The sequence below is a fragment of the Protopterus annectens genome, chromosome 2.part0 (genome assembly GCF_019279795.1).
Source record: "Protopterus annectens isolate FY-2018-M chromosome 2.part0, PAN1.0, whole genome shotgun sequence".
NCBI lineage: Eukaryota > Metazoa > Chordata > Ceratodontiformes > Protopteridae > Protopterus > Protopterus annectens.
Window position 1 is genome coordinate 1,633,860,656 of NC_056728.1, and position 18,393 is coordinate 1,633,879,048.

Here is an 18,393-nt window from a genome sequence, read left to right on the forward strand (position 1 = left end):
TTGGAAAATCAACTATTTCTTGAAAAACAAGTCAGCTTGATACTAGAGATATGTATAGCTAGGAGTCAGACAGAAAATCTACAAATCCTTAAGCTCCACAGTACAAATTTTCTACAGTTCATGAACAGGAATAAAATAGTGAACAATTTCTGTTCATTGTACACCTTACATCACAACACTTTGCAAAATGTATTGTTACAACCCTGCATATCATGTGACAATTTTTAGGAATGCACTGTACAAAAAGACATTGTAATGGAATTCTAACATTTAGTATCACCTCATTGGCAAGGTTCAGGAAGGTAAACACAGTAAATTCCTATACTGGTGCCTGATGAAATTTCATGGTCTGTAACTATGATCCTTAGAAAAGAGAAACAGCAAGTGTTAATATGGGCAATCATGGAACATTTCCTCAACTCCAAGATGCAGTGATGTCAGTGTTGGTGTATTCAAGAAGTAGGTGTGTGGGTCTCTACTCCCCATGTCAGGTTATGACGGAGGTAAAGCCCACCTGCAAAAATGTTTTCATGCTGTTACAGTGATCTTTAAACGTTTTCTGTTAATTTCTTGAAAATCTCAAGTTTGTTTTTTCTATTTATGGAACTTGCAAGTAAGGGCCTTACACTTCTCTCAGGGAGCCCTAAAAGACCATGGTGCAGAAGGTATGTAAATGCCCATGCCATCCCAACCTTGCTATAAGTGCTGCAACTGTCTACTTGTACAGAATGACGTCTCTGTTACCCCATATTTCTAAGGTGATTATGCATAGCTTTGTCAACAATGGGACTGTTGTCCTAAACAGCACGCCCTTTGGTCTGAACATATTATCATGACTGCACTCAGTCTAGTTACACTTTCTGCACTGTGTTAGTAAAACTGAGCTGGCAGGTGCAAACCCTCAAGATTGTGTTACTTACAAACATCTCCCTATAACCCTAAAACAATTGGCTTTATTTCTCTTTGGGAACAATGCTATAACATTGTAAATAACTCTTGTATAACTTTTTCAATGTAAATAACGATGTGTAAATTCTTGAAGAAACTGCTGTAACCTTGTAACTAAATGATTTGGAGCTTTTCTCCCTGGGCCTCCACTGAAAATGGACATATATCCAGTCGGACTTTCCCGGTAAATAAATGTAAAATAAAATAAAATACATTTATTGAGGAAGCAGGCAAGAAGAATGTTGCTGATTAAAATGGAGAGAAATCTTTTTGACAGACAGACCACTCACATCTGATAATACCCAGACACCTTTCAGTTGTTCCCACAATAAAGTTTTGTTCAGTATAGCTTTTACTGATAAGAATAAATGTAAATATTTACTGGAAACCTGTCTTCTGATTTCAAGGAGGTTAAATCTATACAGCCGTGTGATGAAAGGAGATACTGCCAGCCCAGCTAGCTTGAATTTTGTAAATAATTATTTGTCATTGGTGAATATTGAAATGATTTATATAAGACGCTTGTGTTACAAATGTATTAGAACTGTGTCATGTGTATATCAAACTGCTTGTACAGACATGTGTGTTGAAAAGCTATTTGTGGAGTACTGTGTTTGAAATGTAACTACAGTGTGCCCTGCTGGAACAGAACAGAAATGTATATGCACTATTAAAACTAGAATACAGGAGGCTAACTTCAGTCTGGCAAACTTCAGAAAAATAACTGAAATTAAATTATGTTATGGTTATGCCATAAAAGAAGGTATCCTTCAGTTATCAGTGCAGCAAGAGACACAATGTTTGTACTAGGAAACTTTCTGTATTGTCTTTAGGGTGAACTAATTACTAGTCTTGAAAGCACTAAGGAATGCAATTGTTTTATGACTTCTAGCATCTGCAAGAGATCTGAGGAGAAGCCCTTGTCTGCAAATTTTTACAGATAGATGCTAAACACTGCCAGCTTCATCAATAGTTGTTGTGTCTGGGAGCTAGGAGTCAGATGACAAGAAGTGATATAATTCTGCAAGCTATCCTAGCGGTAATATTTTAGATATTATTTTGAGAAGTCTCTTAGTGAGACAGAGTATTCTGCATTCTGTCTTGGACCTGACAACAACTAAAAGATCCATTCACCACATCTGCCTTGCTCTGTTAGTAAGTTGTTAGATTCTAGTATAATTCTCTTAGATTCAGTCAGAAATATATTGAAGCTTAGTTTAGATATTTTTCTTTATTTGACATTGTCCTGCAATGTTGTTTTAAACAATTCCTGTGGTTTTGAACTGTGAATATATATATATTTAGTAGTGTCTTTCTCTTTTATTATTTATTGTTAAATATATTTAAACATTTCATTGTGGCTATCTGTGTAGAAATATTGAAGTTCTAAGAGTACTTGTGTAGAACAGTGTGTGTGTGTGTGTGTGTGTGTGTGTGTGTGTGTGTGTGTGTGTGTGTGTGTGTGTGTGTGTGTGTGTGTGTTGTACCTTTAAGAAGCTTTCAAGGACAGCACATGCACATAAGTAGCAAGCATGTGCTAGGTTCAGTGCCATTTTGAGAGTGCAGCCAGAGAGTGAGCATGTATGAGTGTAATACCTAATTTGCTTATAGATTTATCTAAGTTAAAGTTAGTTATTAAGCCTCAATCCTGATGTGTTTGTACATAATAAAGCTGCTTGAACAGAACCCACAAAGACTTGTCTATTTTATCCTGACTGGATGAGCAACAATTTGCATATTTATTTGGTGACACTAGGCTGGCCACTCCTAATAGCCTTGCTCTTGGTCAGGTGACACTGTGTGGGCCACTCCTAATAGCCTTGATCTTGTTCAAACAACCATTTGTATTAGTATTATTATTACACAGTAAAATTGGGTACCCTTTGTTAAGGGCCTTAAAGTAGCTGATATGGGGTTCTGGTGGCAGTGGTAACTACCTTACAGTCTGGACAGAAGGGGGCATAACTAGTAAACCTGTGCCAGCCTTTCCCAAGTGTGTGAGTGTGTGTGTGTGTGTGTGTGTGTGTGTGTGTGTGTGTGTGTGTGTGTGTGTGTGTGTGTGTATAACACAAATCTCCAAGAGTGTGTGTGTGTGTGTGTGTGTGTGTGTGTGTGTGTGTGTGTGTGTGTGTGTGTGTGTGTGAGCTACCTGGGCAGGGACATAAAGTACTGGTTGGACAGAGAGAGTGTTGGAGGACTTGACTTGGAACCCTGCCTAAGGATTCAATGCTACAGCTGTGCCAGTGGGGGAGTCTTACTGGGAATCTGGAGAAAGAGGGAAAAACAGCCACAGACTGACTGTGGTCTCTGTGTGCTCTTAATTGAAACTGCACTTGATGCAAAGAGCTGCATCTGGAAATACTGTGTGTGTACCTATATCCTCTCAGTAAACATTTCCCCACTGTTGCCAGTGGTGAGGAATGAGGCTCCTTGATTACTGATCCAGTGGAGGGCCATCACATTTTGGTTGTCAGTGGTGGGATATCCACATCACATTTGGTGGGCAGTGGTGGGATCACCACATCACATATTGGGATTCAGTGGTGTGGATATTGAACTCTTGTGGCCTGTAAACAGTGGTCACTAAAGAAGGTGATTGTACTCTCAAGCAGCCGCACAGTGGACATTCATAGTTTCATATCACAATAGTTTTATTTATTTTTTGTTAGCTTAATTAGTCAGCGAGAGCATGCAAGGATGTCAGCAGAGGATTATGGCAAGCTAGCAAGGAGCCAGTTGGCTGAGATGTGCCAAGCCAAAGGACTGGGGCATGCCAACCTGACTAAAGGAGAAATGGTTGCAGCCTTAACCACAACTGCATCACAGACCAGCAACCAGGAAGACAATGAGACTGGCCTTGGGGATGTACAACTATCAGAAAATGGACAGTTCAACTTTGCCTCAGAGTACGTAAAAATCTATCTGGAGTTAAAGAGACTGGAGACCAAATAGTTGGTAATAGAATTAACAGAGAGACTGCAGCATTTGGAGGCTGAAGAAAATGAGAGACTGAGGCATTTGGAGGCTGAAGAAAATAAGAGGCAGAGGCAACATGAAAAGGAGATACTGACTCTTCGCCAGGGTCATGGAGGTAATGGGGAAGGGAATAACCAAACCCCAAAAGCAATAAAAGTCAGAAATTTCTTCCACAATTTACAGACGGTGATAATTTTGACAGTTTTATTCATATGTTTGAAAGAGTTTGTAAACACTATAATTCTGACCAAGGGCTCTGGGTATGGTTCCTTACCCCCTTAGTCAATGGTTAAGCTGTAAATACTGTTTCTAAATTGTCTGATACTAATTGCTTAAATTATAAAACAGTTAAAAATTGTTTATTAGACTGTTTTAAGTTAACACCTGAAGCTTATAGAAAAAAAGTTTCACGAGCATAGACGCAAGGCATATTAAAGTGTGTGCTATTATATTGCTGAGTTAAGCACTTATTTTCATAGGTGGGTGAGTGGGTGTCAGGTCACCACTTTTGAAGGGCTGGCAGACCTTTTGGTGAGGGAATGAGCCCTTAGCACTTTGCCTGAGGACATGAGAATCTGGTTGGCAGACAGAGAATGCAACACTGTAGATGAGTTGGGGGAAAAGGGAGACCTGTACCTAGCATGCAGGGCAGCACTGCACAGGTAAGGGATACCTAGTGCTGCCCCATTCAAAATACCCTTGGCTTGGGTTCACCTTGATTAGGAGGATGGAAAAGGAAGTAAGAGAGTAGTTTTGTTTGAGGATATCCCTGCAGATGTCCTGATAGGGAATTATTTTGATAATGCAGTACCTTGCATGCATGCAGTTACACGCAGGCAGGCTTGGAGACAGACAGACCACACACTTGAAGCCGGGACTGGTGAGGTGATTACTTCAGAGATGGAGCTACCCTATGGCAGTGAGACTGAAGGTGAGCCACAGCTGCTGGTGCATACTGATGTTCCCTTGGATAGAATGACTGCAAGGGCCTAAGTGAGTAGTAGTACCCAAGCTGACAGTGAGACACTGCTGTCAGAGGATACTAGATTTCCCATGGAAGGGGAGCTGGAAAGGGTTACAAAGAGAGAGTTGAGACAGGCTCAGCCCTCAGATCCTATATTACAAGGCTTTAGAGAGGTAGCCAGGGAGGCACCTGATTCTCAAGGAAAATGGAATCTGCATATTGGGACAAAGGGTTACTGTACAGACAGTGGGCCCCCGAGGGAGGGCTAGAGGGTGAGGTAATACAGTTGGTAGTGCCCAGAGCCTACCATCTGGCACTTCTAGCCTTAACCCATGACATTTCATTTGCAGGTCATATGGGCATAAAGCATACCAAAAATGTATTATGTGGAACTTTTATTGGCCTGGGATTTCCCGGGATTTAAAAGGGTACTGCAGGACCTGTAAGCAGTGCCAAAAAGTAGTCAAGGCAGGAGAGAAGGTGAAAGCTCCTTTGATGCCTGTACATGCAATTGAGTAGCCATTTCAGAAGGTAGTTATGGGTATTGTGGGACCCCTGAGTACTCCATGTTCCACAGGGAAGAAGTATATCCTAGTGATAGTAGATTATGCTACCAAATACCCTGAGGTGGTGGCTTTGTCCTCCATTGAGGCAGAAAAGGTGGCAAATGCTTTGTTAGAGATTGTCAGCAGGGTAGGATTCCCAAAAGAAATACTGATGGACAGAGGTGCCAATTTCATGTTAGACCTGCTGGCTTGTCTGTGGAAGCACTGTAGGGTGAAGCACCTAAAGACCACCCCCTACCATCCCTAGACGAATGCTCTGGTGGAGAGGTTAAACTCTAGACTAAAGACCATGCTATGAGCATTTGCCAACCAGTTTTAGAGGAAGTGGAAGACATATTTACTCCATATATTGCTTGCTTACAGAGAGGTGCCACAGGAATTCACAGGTTTTTCACCATTTGAGTTGCTGCATGGGCATAGGGTGAGGGGACCTCTAGATTTGATTCATGATGAGTGGGAGGGTGAGTGTGAATCCCACAAGGAGTCTGTTGTGGCATACATCCTAAACCTCAGTACAAGGCTCAGGGAACTTATGGGCTTGGTCAAGGAGAACCTGGCAGAAGCCCAACAGCATAAGAAGGTCTGGTAAGACAGGAATTCTTGAATCAGAGAGTTTGCTGTGGACAGCGGGTGATGGTGCTCATTCCTGTCAGACACAATAAGCTGCAGGCAGTTTGGGAGGGACCCTCAAAGTGGTAAGGAAGGTCAGTGAAGTTAACTACATGGTAGAACTGTTAGGCAGGAGCTAGGCACACAAACTGTACCATGTTAACATGATGAAACCTTACCATGATTGGGAGGTCCTGGTGCTAAGTATTTGCAGTAGGCGCCAGGAGGAGCCTGAGGGGGATCCATTTCTACAGGAAGCCAGTGAGCACAATCCTATGTAACTATGGTGGAGCCTTGGGTTGCAGGCATATGATATGACAGCGCAGCACTTTACTGTACTGTAACTGTCAGCAATTCCAAGGTAGCTGTAATCTCAAGACAGAGAATGGGGTAACGTATTCCCAGATAGGCTTACTCCTCTCAAGCAATGTTTCTCAAGGGTCATTTGAAAAACTAGTTTGAGTCTTTGAAGTAGGGGAAGAAGTGTGATGAAATGAGATACTGCTAGCCCAGCTAGCTGGAATTTTGTAAATAATTATATGTCACTGGTTAATATCAAAATTATTTATATAAGATACTTGTGTTACAAATGTATTAGAACTGTATGTCATGTGTATATCAAACTGCTTGTACAGACATGTGTGTTGAAAAGGTATTTGTAGAGTACTGTGTTTGAAATGTAACCACAGTGTGCCCTACTGGAAGAAAACAGAAATGTACACACACTATTGCAACTGTGTTGAAATGTAACCACAGTGTGCCCTACTGGAAGAGAAGAGAATGGAGAACATCGACATCTGTGCAGTAACAGAAAACTGGTTTAAGCCTCCTGAGAGCACCCCAGCACTACTAGGCTATAACTCATACCATACCTTTCGGCCACAGCACCAGAGCTGAAACACAAAAGGCGGGGGTGTATCCATATTCATCAAGGATAACCACACCTCCAGGTTAGTGGTGCAGCACAATGCATCAGAGATCATCCATGTGCAACTAACAATGGGCAAAACTGCAATCCAAATTGTAGCTTGCTACAGATCACCCACCATGGCCTAGGACCCCCCATTCCATATTTTTGGAGACACTGGGAAATATGAAGGTCCTACCAAACACCCTAACACTGGGTGATTTCAATTACCCAAACATAAACTGGGAGAACTACACAAGTACTAACTCCCTTGCCCAACGCTTCTTAGAATTTATAAACTCGAATGCCCTGGATCAACTGGTCAACACCCCCACCAGAGGGAACAACATATTGGACCTGGTCATCACCAACATGGATGACTGGTGTTCCAAACCGGAGGTCAACCTCTCGCTGGTTAGATCAGACCATAGACTAATCATTCTGGATATCCACATTCCGCCCCCACCCCCAATCAAGGAAACCACCGTGAAAAACTTTTCAAAAGCAAATTTCCTGTTACTTAAGATTGAGGTGGAAAGGTTCACAGCGCCCATGCTAAAGGACAATGCTGCCCAGGCTGCTGAAACCTTTACAAAGGCACTCTATGAGCATCTGCAGGAATGCACGTATTGTGCTATCCCAAGTAAAACCAAGACTCACTCCTCCAAAAAAAGGAAACCAGTCTGGTGGACCTCTGCCATAAACAAGCTATACAACCGAAGGAGGAAACTAGTACAGAAAAGAGAAAAATCCCAAGAAGGAAAGACATTCCTGATCAGTATCAGCAAGAAACTGTGATCCCTCATTAAATCATCCAAGGCTAGTTTTGAAAGAAAAATTGCCAATGACTCCAAAGATAACCACAAAGCGTTCTTTAGCTATGCCAAGAACCTAAGTGGAAACTCTCAGATCTGCTCTGAATTATTACAGAATGGGACAAAATACACTGAACCGACTGATATTGCCAACATTCTGGCAGACAGGTTTAGTGCAAACTTCATCCCCCTCTCACCCCCTAAAGAGCCCATAACCATACCAGACGAATGTAGGGCCCCATCAATCACCGACACACAGGTTAAAACAGCCCTATCCAAAGCCAAAAACACAGCTTCAATGGGACCGGATGGTGTCCCAGGCTGTGTCTTACAAGAGCTCCAAAATGAACTAACCCCTCACCTAAACACACTGTTCAAACTCAGCCTGTCTACAGGCTATGTACCCACAGAGTGGTGCACGGCAACAGTTATCCCACTCCACAAAGGTGGAGCCACAACCGACCCCGGAAACTATCGCCCTATAAGCCTGACTAGCCTGGTCTGCAAGGCTATGGAATGCATCATCATGGAACTCATTAACAGAAATATTGGGAACCTCCAAACCTTGGACCCTACCCAGTTTGGCTTTGTTAAGGGCAGATTATGCCTCCTAAACCTGGTGGACTTCTTTGAGATAGTTACCAAGGCATTAGACAAGGGAAAGGAGGTCCACACAGCCTACCTAGACCTCGCAAAGGCTTTCAACACCATTCCCCATTCTAGTATTATAGACAAGCTCACCAGCTTGAACATAAACCCCTACGTCATGAGATGGGTTGCCAACTGGCTCATGGATAGAACACACATGGTGAGAGTTGCAGGTTCTACGTCTGACTCTAAACCGGTTACAAGTGGCGTCCCACAGGGCTCAGTCCTAGAACCCCTCCTGTTCGGTATATACTTCTTAGAGGCACAGGCATGCATAGGAGGACTATGGCTGACCAAGTTCGCAGACGACTGCAAACTAGGGGCCATAACTGATTCTCCAGCTGATACAGACACCCTCCAGATGGGTCTCACTGAGATGGATACCTGGTGTCAAAATCATGGCCTCAAGCTAAATGCCAAAAAGTGTATAGTCATCCCCTTTGGAAAAAACAAAGTAACTGCAAACTACCACATAGGTGGTAGTCCCCTAAATACAGAAAATGTAATAAGGGATCTGTGGACCCAAGTAGATAGTAATCTCTCCTTTGATAATCATATTGCCAAGGTGGTTAGAAAATCCTTCTATGTGGCCCACCTAATCACAAAAGGGTTCGCATCTAGAACAAAAGAGGTTACTGTGCCTCTCTACTCATCACTCATTAGACCCATCATAGAATACAACACCCCATTTGGGATGTACCTTACAAGACACTTGCAACAGCTGGAAAGACCACAAAAGTACCTCACCAAAAGGATTACTGGCCTCAAGCAGATGCCCTATGCAGCCCGACTCAAGAAACTCCAGCTGTACTCGGTTGCATACCACTTACTCAGAGTTGACCTCTGCCTGACAAACAAGGCCATGTCCAACCCAGAATTGATGGACATGCTCCACCTAAAAAAAAAACAAATCCCGGAGAGCCACACACTCTAGAGATATAAACCTCACCACAATGATAAATAGGACATGCTGGAGGGATACATTCCTATCCCAGAGACTCCCCATGCTTTGGAACAGGATTTCAATATACATCAGGCAGAGCCCCTCACTAACACTCTTCAAAAGAAACCTTGACGGGTGGATGGGAAACAGAAAATTTACCCCGGGGATCACTGCAGTGGCTCTGCTGGACATTGGCACTGGGAACTAATGGCTCTGCTGGACAGAGGCACAGGAAACTAATCTAAGGGGGTGGTGAAAGCCAACACATTCTGGCTAGGCTTATAAATGCCCTTGGGCAGATAGCCTAATACTTACCTATGAACCTATGAACCTAAATGTACACGCACTATTGCAACTGTTTAAATGTATATATTTTAACAATGGAAACTGGAATACAGGAGGCTAACTTCAGTCCAGCAAACTTTAGAAAAATAACTGAAATTAAATTACTTTATGGCTAGGCCATAAAAGATAGTATCTTTCAGTTTTCAATGCAGCAAGAGATACTATGTCTGTACTACTTTATTTTATTTATTTTTACATTTGTTAACTACGTTAGTCTGACTGGGCCCAGACAGCCCTTTTTCAGTGGAGACACAAGGAGAAAAGCTCCAGGAAAGTAATTAAAAAAAATAGGAAAAACCTAATAATTCAAGTTGTAAGATACTTAGTACAAAAACACAGAGAAATATATAATACGAATATATACAAGGCAAAAGTACAGTATTTTGAGAATGCAGTAACAATATGTTTGGGAAGTTTGGTTACCATTAAGTTATTTACAAGGAATGCAGCAATGCCTAAAATAAAAAGAAATTTAGAGTAGCATTATGACATAGTAGAACAAAGATACATTTGATAGCATAGGTACTAATTGCAGACAGAGTAATATATGTAGACAGTTTAGGTAGCTACCAGGCAGATATGTTAACTGAGAAAAGAAGAAAAATTCATTACGTAATTTTCTGACAAGTACCTATCAATGCATGTTGGAACTGAATTTTTAGTTGCTTTTTGAATTCGCCACTTTTGGTAGTGGAGTGAAGGGATAATGGAAACTTGTTCCATGAGTATGCAACTGAATTACTGTAAAGTATTTTTCCAATATTTTTGTTTGGCTTGGTCACCTTCAGAAGGTTTTGTTGTGTGCTTCTGAGATCACGATTGGGTATGTAGGGTGAAATTATGGATGTAAGGGCAGGGAAGGAATTCGGGCTATTTAGGATGCTGTGTGCAATTTGTAGTTGTGATATTTGAAGCATGTGGTGGAGCTCAGGCAATCTTAAGCTTTTCAGGGATATACAGTACTGGGATTTCTAGCTATTACTGGCTGCAAATCTTGCTATCTTGTTATAAGTGGTTTCAAGTTTGGTTAAGAGATCATTTTGGAGGTTAGTAAGTATGGGAGCGGCATACAGCAGTGATGGCAGAATAAATGTTTGAACCAATATAGGTCTAGATTTGTTAGGTATATATTTGTTGTTGTGGTATAGAACACCTAGTTTTTGACTGGACTTTTTGATACAGTTTAAGATATGTAGGTCAACTTTTAATTGGTCATTTATAGTAACGCCAAGCAATTTGGTGTTTGAGTCTGTGGTGATAATTGTATTAGCTAAGGATGAGATGGTGAAGTTTACTTTAGCTGGACTGAGTTTTTTTGGAAGGAAAAGGAGAAGCCTGGTCTTTTTGGGGATGAGAAGCAGGTTGTTTTCAGTTAGGCATTGTTCTGCTAGGTGCAGAGATTGTTTAGTGACAGTGTGGAGATTTTGTATATTGTTGGAGATGTTAATAATTGTGGAATTGTCTGCATACTGTATTAAGGTAGAGCAGGGGCAGGAGACATGGAGGTTATTTTACTAAAAAGTAGGGGGCCCAGGATAGAACCCTGGGGAACCCCAGTCATAACAAGATGGAAAGGGGAGAAGGATGTTTGCCATCTGACGGACTGATACCTGTTTGAGAGGTAGCTGTTAAACCAGGAGGTAGTAGAGGTAGAGAGTTGTAGGCTGGAAAGTTTGTTTAGGTGGATGGGATGGGAAACTGCATCAAATGCTTTGGATAGGTCAAGGAATAGAGCTGATATGAGTTTATTATTACCTCTGGCTTGGGCAATGTTGTGTGTGAAAGATAGGAGGGCAGTGGTAGTATTGTGTGAGGGTCGGAAATCGTGCTGTGTGGGTGTAATAAGGTTTGCCTGTAAGAGGTGGTTTAGTATTTGTCTATGTATAAATTTTTCCAGTATCTTCGATAAGGGGGATATAATATGGCAATAGGCCTGTAATTTGAGGATTCTGCAGAATTTCCTCCCTTGTGGAGGCGTATTATGAAGACTTTTTCCAGATATCTGGTACTGTATTTTCTTGGATGGATCTATTGATAAGTATAGATACAGGGTATGCTATGGATTCATCTGCATGTCTGAGAAATAATAGAGGGAGTTTTTCAGTTGATGGGGAACAGGGTTTGAGTTTGTTAAGAAGTGATCTGATGAAGGAAGTTGCAATGGGTGCTAGGGAGAACGATGGAAGAGATGAAGTGGGAGGTGGAGTCTTTATATCAAGAGTTTCTGGTTTAGTAAGCTTTTCTATTGTTTAGATGAAAAAGTTGTTAAGTAGGCTTGTAGTTTCATTAGAAGCTTTGTTAGGGAAGAGGTTTAGTGAATAGGGGATCCCTGGAGATAGTAGTTTGTTTACTGAGTGCCAGAATTTCTTTGGGTTGGAATGTGGATTGCTTAGATTTTTGATAAAATTTTTTTTGTCTAGTAGGACCTGCTTTTTTGTTTGGTTGCGAAGCTCTTTGTATAGGTTCAGGTGGAACGTTGAGTTGTTATTTTTTTCCATGCTCTCCAGGCACTGTCTCTCTTGTTCATAAGTGATCAAGTTGCCTGCTTTATACACAGTGCATAATTACATTTTGGCCTAATTTGTCTACTGGGAGCCAGGGTGTTAAGGGTTTCTAGGAATAAATTGTTGAAACTTTGGACAGCCTCATTAAGGGGTAATGTGTGTAGAAATGACCGGTTTACAGTGTACAGTAATTCATTTAGGGTGACAGGTTGTAGTTTTTAAGGTTATGAGACTCTTTGTATTGGTGGATCTTGTTAAGATCGGCATAGTTTCTTACTACTGAAGTAGGGAAGTGGTCACTAAGGGAGCTAGGTAGGGTGGAAGTGATATGATAGCACTGGGGGTTGGATACTAATATTCAGTCAATAACCGAGCCATTCTGGGAATTTTTTTGTTGGTCTGTGGGCGAGGTGATCAGCTGGGTAAAGCCATAAAGGTTTATAGAGTAGCTAGGGGATGCAGTATTAACAAGGTTCCAGTCAATATTCATATTCCCCAAGGATGATGGACACTAGGAAACTTTATGTATTGTCTATAGGGTGAACTAATTACTAGTCTTGAAAGCATGAATGAATGTAATCATTATATGACTTCCACCTTCTGCCAGCGATCTGAGGAGAAGCTCTTCTCTGTATATTTTTACAGGTAGATGCTAAATATGCCAACATCATCAATGGTTGCTTTGCCTGGGAACTAGTAGTTAGATGACAAGAAGTGATGTCATTCTGCAAGCTATCCTAGCAGTAATATTTTAGATATTATTTTGAGACGTCTCTTAGTGAGAAAGAGCATTCTGCATTCTGTCTTGGACCTGACAACAACTAGAAGATTCATTCACCACATTTGCCTTGCTCTTTTAGTAAGTTCTTAGATTATAGTATAATTCTTTTAGATTCACTCAGGAATATGATGAAACTTAGTTTAGATATTTTTCTTTATTTATTTGAGACTGTCCTGCAATGTTGTTTTAAATATTTCCTGTGGTTTTGAACTCTGATGTCTCTGTGAATATATATTTAGTAGTGCTTTGTTCTTTTATTATTTATTATTAAATATATTTAAACCTTTAATTTTGGATTATCTGTGTAGACATATTTAAGTTTTGAGAGTACTTGCATATTTATTTGGTGACACTATGTGGGCCACTCCTAATAGCCTTGCTCTTGGCCAAACTACCATTTATATTAGTGTTAATATTACACAGTAAAATTGGACACCATTTGTTAAGGGCCTTAAAGTTGCTGATAAGGGGTTGTGGTGGCAGTGATAACTACCTTATAGTCTGGGCAGACAGGGGCATAGCTAGTAAACCTGTGACAGCCTTTTCCTGGTGTGTGCATGTGTGTGTGTGTGTGTGTGTGTGTGTGTGTGTGTGTGTGTGTGTGTGTGTGTGTGTGTGTGTGTGTGTGTGTGTGTGTGTGTGTGTGTGTGTGTGTGTGTGTGTGTGCGCATGTGCATGTGCGTGTGTGCATGTGCGAGTGTGTGTGTCTGTGTGCATGGAAAATAAATCTCCAAGAGTGTGTGTCAGCTACTTGGGTGGGGGCACTAAGCACTGGTTGGACAGAGAGAGTGTTGAAGGACTTGGTTTGGAACTCTGGCTAAGGACTCAACTATTTTCTATTCACTAACACATTTGATAATTACATAGAATGTTTCTTTCATCTGCGGCAATTTTTTGATTTCTTCTCCAAATGCATTAACAAATTATGTTCTAATATCAACTTTATAGCTGTGCCAGTGGGGAGTCTTACTGGGGATCTGGAGGAAAAAGGGAGAAACCAGCCCCGGACTGACTGTGGTCTCTGTGTGCTCTTAAGGGAAACTGCACTTGAAGCAAAGAGCTGCATCTGGAAATACTGTGTGTGTACCTATCATCCTCCCAGTGAACGTTCCCCCACTGTTGCCAGGGGCGAAGACTGAGGCTCCTTGATTACTAGTCCAGTGGAGGGCCATCGCAAGTCATATGAAAATCACTATTCAAATGCATTTTTATAAATGAATACCTCTCAACTTCTCAGAGGAAGAAATCTGGACAAAGTTGTAAATAATGGGGTGACAAAGGCCCAAAAATAATGACATTTTTTAAATATTGCTCTTACAACTTAGTTGATAGAATAGCAGGTTTTGCATTAGCATGAATTTTCTGAAAGAGTATGAAGTCAGAAGCTCAAATGTCTGTCATTATTTTCTGATGGTAATCCTCAATGATTTGTCAGTGTTCTGCCAGAAAAACACAATTTTATGAGAAACAGACCAAAACTATGAATAAAAAAAACTGGACATTCTCTGAAAAACTGGACAGTTCAGAGGTATAATCATTAGATGTTTAAAGAATTATACTAAAGTGCACATTTAATATAAAAATTATTTTCCATTCACTAACGCATTTGATAATTACATAGATTGCTTCTTTCATTTGCAGCAATTTTTTTATTTCTTCTCCAAACGCATTAACAAATTATGTTCTAATATCATAAAATGAATATTTGTAAAGGTTATGTTTTGGCATTACACGGTAATATTTTTTGTTATAAAAATGGAAATACCACAAGGTATCCATTACGTCTGTTTAGTGTACTCTATAATACCATGCTTCTTGATGTTTTCTCTATATTCAACATCCTCTGTACTGCTGATTTAGTAATTTGCATGTCTTCTGATGCTCTGCTACAGTACAGTACAGTATGAACTTTAAGATAAAATCCTGGTCCTAACAAGTTGGCTTCCATTCAGATAGCTCCAAAGCTAAGGTTATGCTGTTGGAGATACCAATCAAAATGACAAAATCCCGTAGGTTGGGGGAATCTCCTTTATAATTTTAAATAGAGGCATTTGACTCCACTAATCCAGGGCAAAAAAAAAAAAAATACGGTGTCTTAACTCTGTACAGAATAAAGTTAACAAGCAGTTCACACTCTCTGATTTGAGTTCAGCAGGTACTTAAATGAGATTTCACTGTACACATAAGTTTCCGAATCCCAAACAATTGGGTTGATTCTTAGGGATGTATTGTCAGTGTGGTAATTCTCCAAGGTAGATGACTTCCTGAAGGATACAATAATGTATTTTTTTGGTATTTAGTTTCAGTGCATGATTTTGGCACCAGATATTTGCCTGGGACAAACCGTTCTGCAGGATGGCTAAGTCATTTGGGGATTTAGAGATTGTTCCTAACTTGCAGCCATCTGCAACCTTAGTCATCCAGAGCCATTTAATATTAGCGAGTAGTTGACAAAAAACAGAGAAGTCCCAGCACTGCACCCTGGGATTACACTGGTCACTCATCTGTTTATGGCGGTAGCTTCCCCTATTTTGATCTCCTGCATCAAGTGGGTGATGTAGGGATTTATTACCAGTTTATTTAGCTTTTCTACTATGCCTCTGAGCAGTGGATTATGTCAAAAGCTTTGGCCAGGTAGAGGTATGTTGTGTGCACCATTACCTTTCTTCATTGTTTTGGTGACATTTTCAAAAAAGTCCATCAGGTTGAGTAAGCATGACTTCACTGTTAAGCCAACTCGTTCGGCTTATACGAGCGCATTCGGAGGGAGGAACATGTGTGAATCAGTCACCTGGGTCGAGCGGATCCATTCCTTGTGCACAGCGTAGTCCGGAAGCGGCGGATACTTCTGGTGTGAGGACCGGAGGTGTGAGGGAGAACAGATGCCGTGATTCCAACCACGACAATGGTACACAAGGTATTCTACCAGGTTCAAGCGGGGATAATGGCAATAAGGCCGAAACGCGAGCCAAACAGCGTGGATTGGACTGCTACAATGAAGTAGACTTTACGGAATGGCTCGACCGGTCGTTTTCAAAGGTGGAGGATGGAATGGTTAATGTACGCCAAGACTGTAGTTGCTACAAGGACAATTGTAAGACCTTGAATTTGAACTGAATAGATACAGGAATTTAAGCCTGGACAATTGGTATTTGTCTCAATGTGTAGAACGTAAAATAGTGCCTAAAGGCCTTAGGCTAAATAAATACCTCAACAACATACGGGGAAATGGTGAGTTATTTGCAACCATCTCTGATATTTTAAATGAATGTGGTATTCAAAGTTTAAAAGCTATGATTAATAGTAATACAGACATTTTGACTGATAGTAAAAAGAGAATTGATGCAATTCAAAAAGAAATCAGGAATGATTTACTTTTTACTATTAAAGAGTATAAAGAAATATATCATAAAGTACTGCATGATGTCGATAACAATGTGTTGGTTAATCACAAAAGGAAACTAAAGAAAATGGACTGGGATATATGTGACTATCAAGAAGGGAGGGCTTACATAGATCCCCACAAAACTAATAGAAGATTTTCAAGGTACCAGAATTTGGGACAGAATGGTAGGGACAATAGGAGTAATTTAGTCGGACAATACAGGAATACTTTTGGGGAAAACAACACATGGTATGGGAATCAGGGGTTGAATATGAATACGAATATGAATATGAATACAAATAATATTAGTGACAATGATGGAATGAACCAGGATGACCCTTTAGGGGAAGTAATGGGGAGGGACCTCAAGATCAGAGAGATTAAGGAATCAGAATGGGAATCAGATACACACATATGCAGAAGCAACGGGGACAACCCCTACAGGAAACAACAAGGGGAACAGATACAGGTAGGTGCAATTGAACCCATTGAATTGAATGGATTAGAGATTACAAGGAACCCGATGTACATATAGAATATGAACACAGTAGTGAAGGAATTTTCCCTATGGTGAAATTACATTTAGGATGTCCAGACAACAAAACAGATGGCAATGTAATTGAGTTAGGTGATAATGTGGTAAACGGTACACTTGAAAATGAAGGAATTACTATGTGCAAAGTTTTTACATGTGATAATTTTAACATTTATAACTTCACTGTCCTAGAAGTTACAATGGAGTTTTTTAAGCTTTTTACAAAAGGGTTTTCTTTTATACCTACACAGAAACCCAAAATTGAGAATATATTACTGGATATAAAGTTATTTGCGAGGAAGTTAAACTTAAAGAATATATTTCAAAGTGAAGAAGCAAATAGCTGCCAAGGGCTTAAAAGGAGAAGTATTTTTAACCCACCCTACACAATGATATTTCCAATTTTGAGAACTGTACTTTAATATGGTTAGGGAGGGTTACCTATTACATAAAATAGACAGGGAAGAAGTGAATTTAACGGATGAAGAAGCCAAAGTGTTAAAAATGTTTCAGGACAATGAAAGAATTAGAATCATGAAGCCTGATAAGGGGGGCGGGGTAGTCTTGATGGACCACTGGGACTACACAAACAGGATGGTTGAAATTTTGAGGCAGGGTGATAGATATCAAATAGCATCAAGGAATGAGATGAACATCTGGTACAGTAAAATTGATCATTACTTGGAAGATAATTTGATGCAAGGTTTTATAGACCTGGATTTATATAAATTTTTGAGGGTACCTAAACCAGTAATCCCTGAGGTCTTTGGGATACCCAAGATACATAAGGACGTACAAAATCCCCCACTTAGGCCTATCGTTACTTCCCAATGTTCTAAGACACAAACACTAGCAATATTTGTAGATAACAAACTCAAACCTTTATATAATTATTATCCCCATATATTAATAGATTCATGGGATTTTTTGGAAAAATTTAATACTATCCCCTATGATGACAATTATGGGTTTATTACCATCGATGTTAAAGACCTTTTCTCAGTAATACCTCACAGTACTGGACTTAAATGGTTTGAGGAAATGTTAATAGAGTTCAAATTTTTAAATAATATAGACTTTAGATTAGTATTAGAATACATTGAAGTAGTTTTGAAGAACAACTTTATTTATTTCCAGGGGGACATATATCATCAGATTGGGGGGGTGGCTATGGGATCAGCCTGTGCCCCAATCTATGCAAACATTATAATGCTCTACTGGGAACGTGAATTTGTATTTAAATCCAAATTTTGGAGTTACATAAAACAATACTTCCGATTTTTGGATGATATTTTATTGTTTGGAATGGTGATACAGCCTTGATTAAGGAATTCATACAATATATACATGAGACTACTAATTTTTTAGAGTTTACTTATCAGTACAATATGGAGTATGCAGACTACCTTGATGTAACTCTAATAAAGAATAGAGAAGACAAGCAATATCAATCAAGGGTATACAGGA

General features: G+C 40.2%; 1 protein-coding gene across 1 annotated transcript in view; it reads right to left on the reverse strand.

Annotated features, from left to right (window-relative positions):
• HPGD (15-hydroxyprostaglandin dehydrogenase) overlaps nucleotides 1-18,393 on the reverse strand; it is a 627,924-nt gene that overhangs the window by 116,065 nt on the left and 493,466 nt on the right. The window lies entirely within an intron of this gene.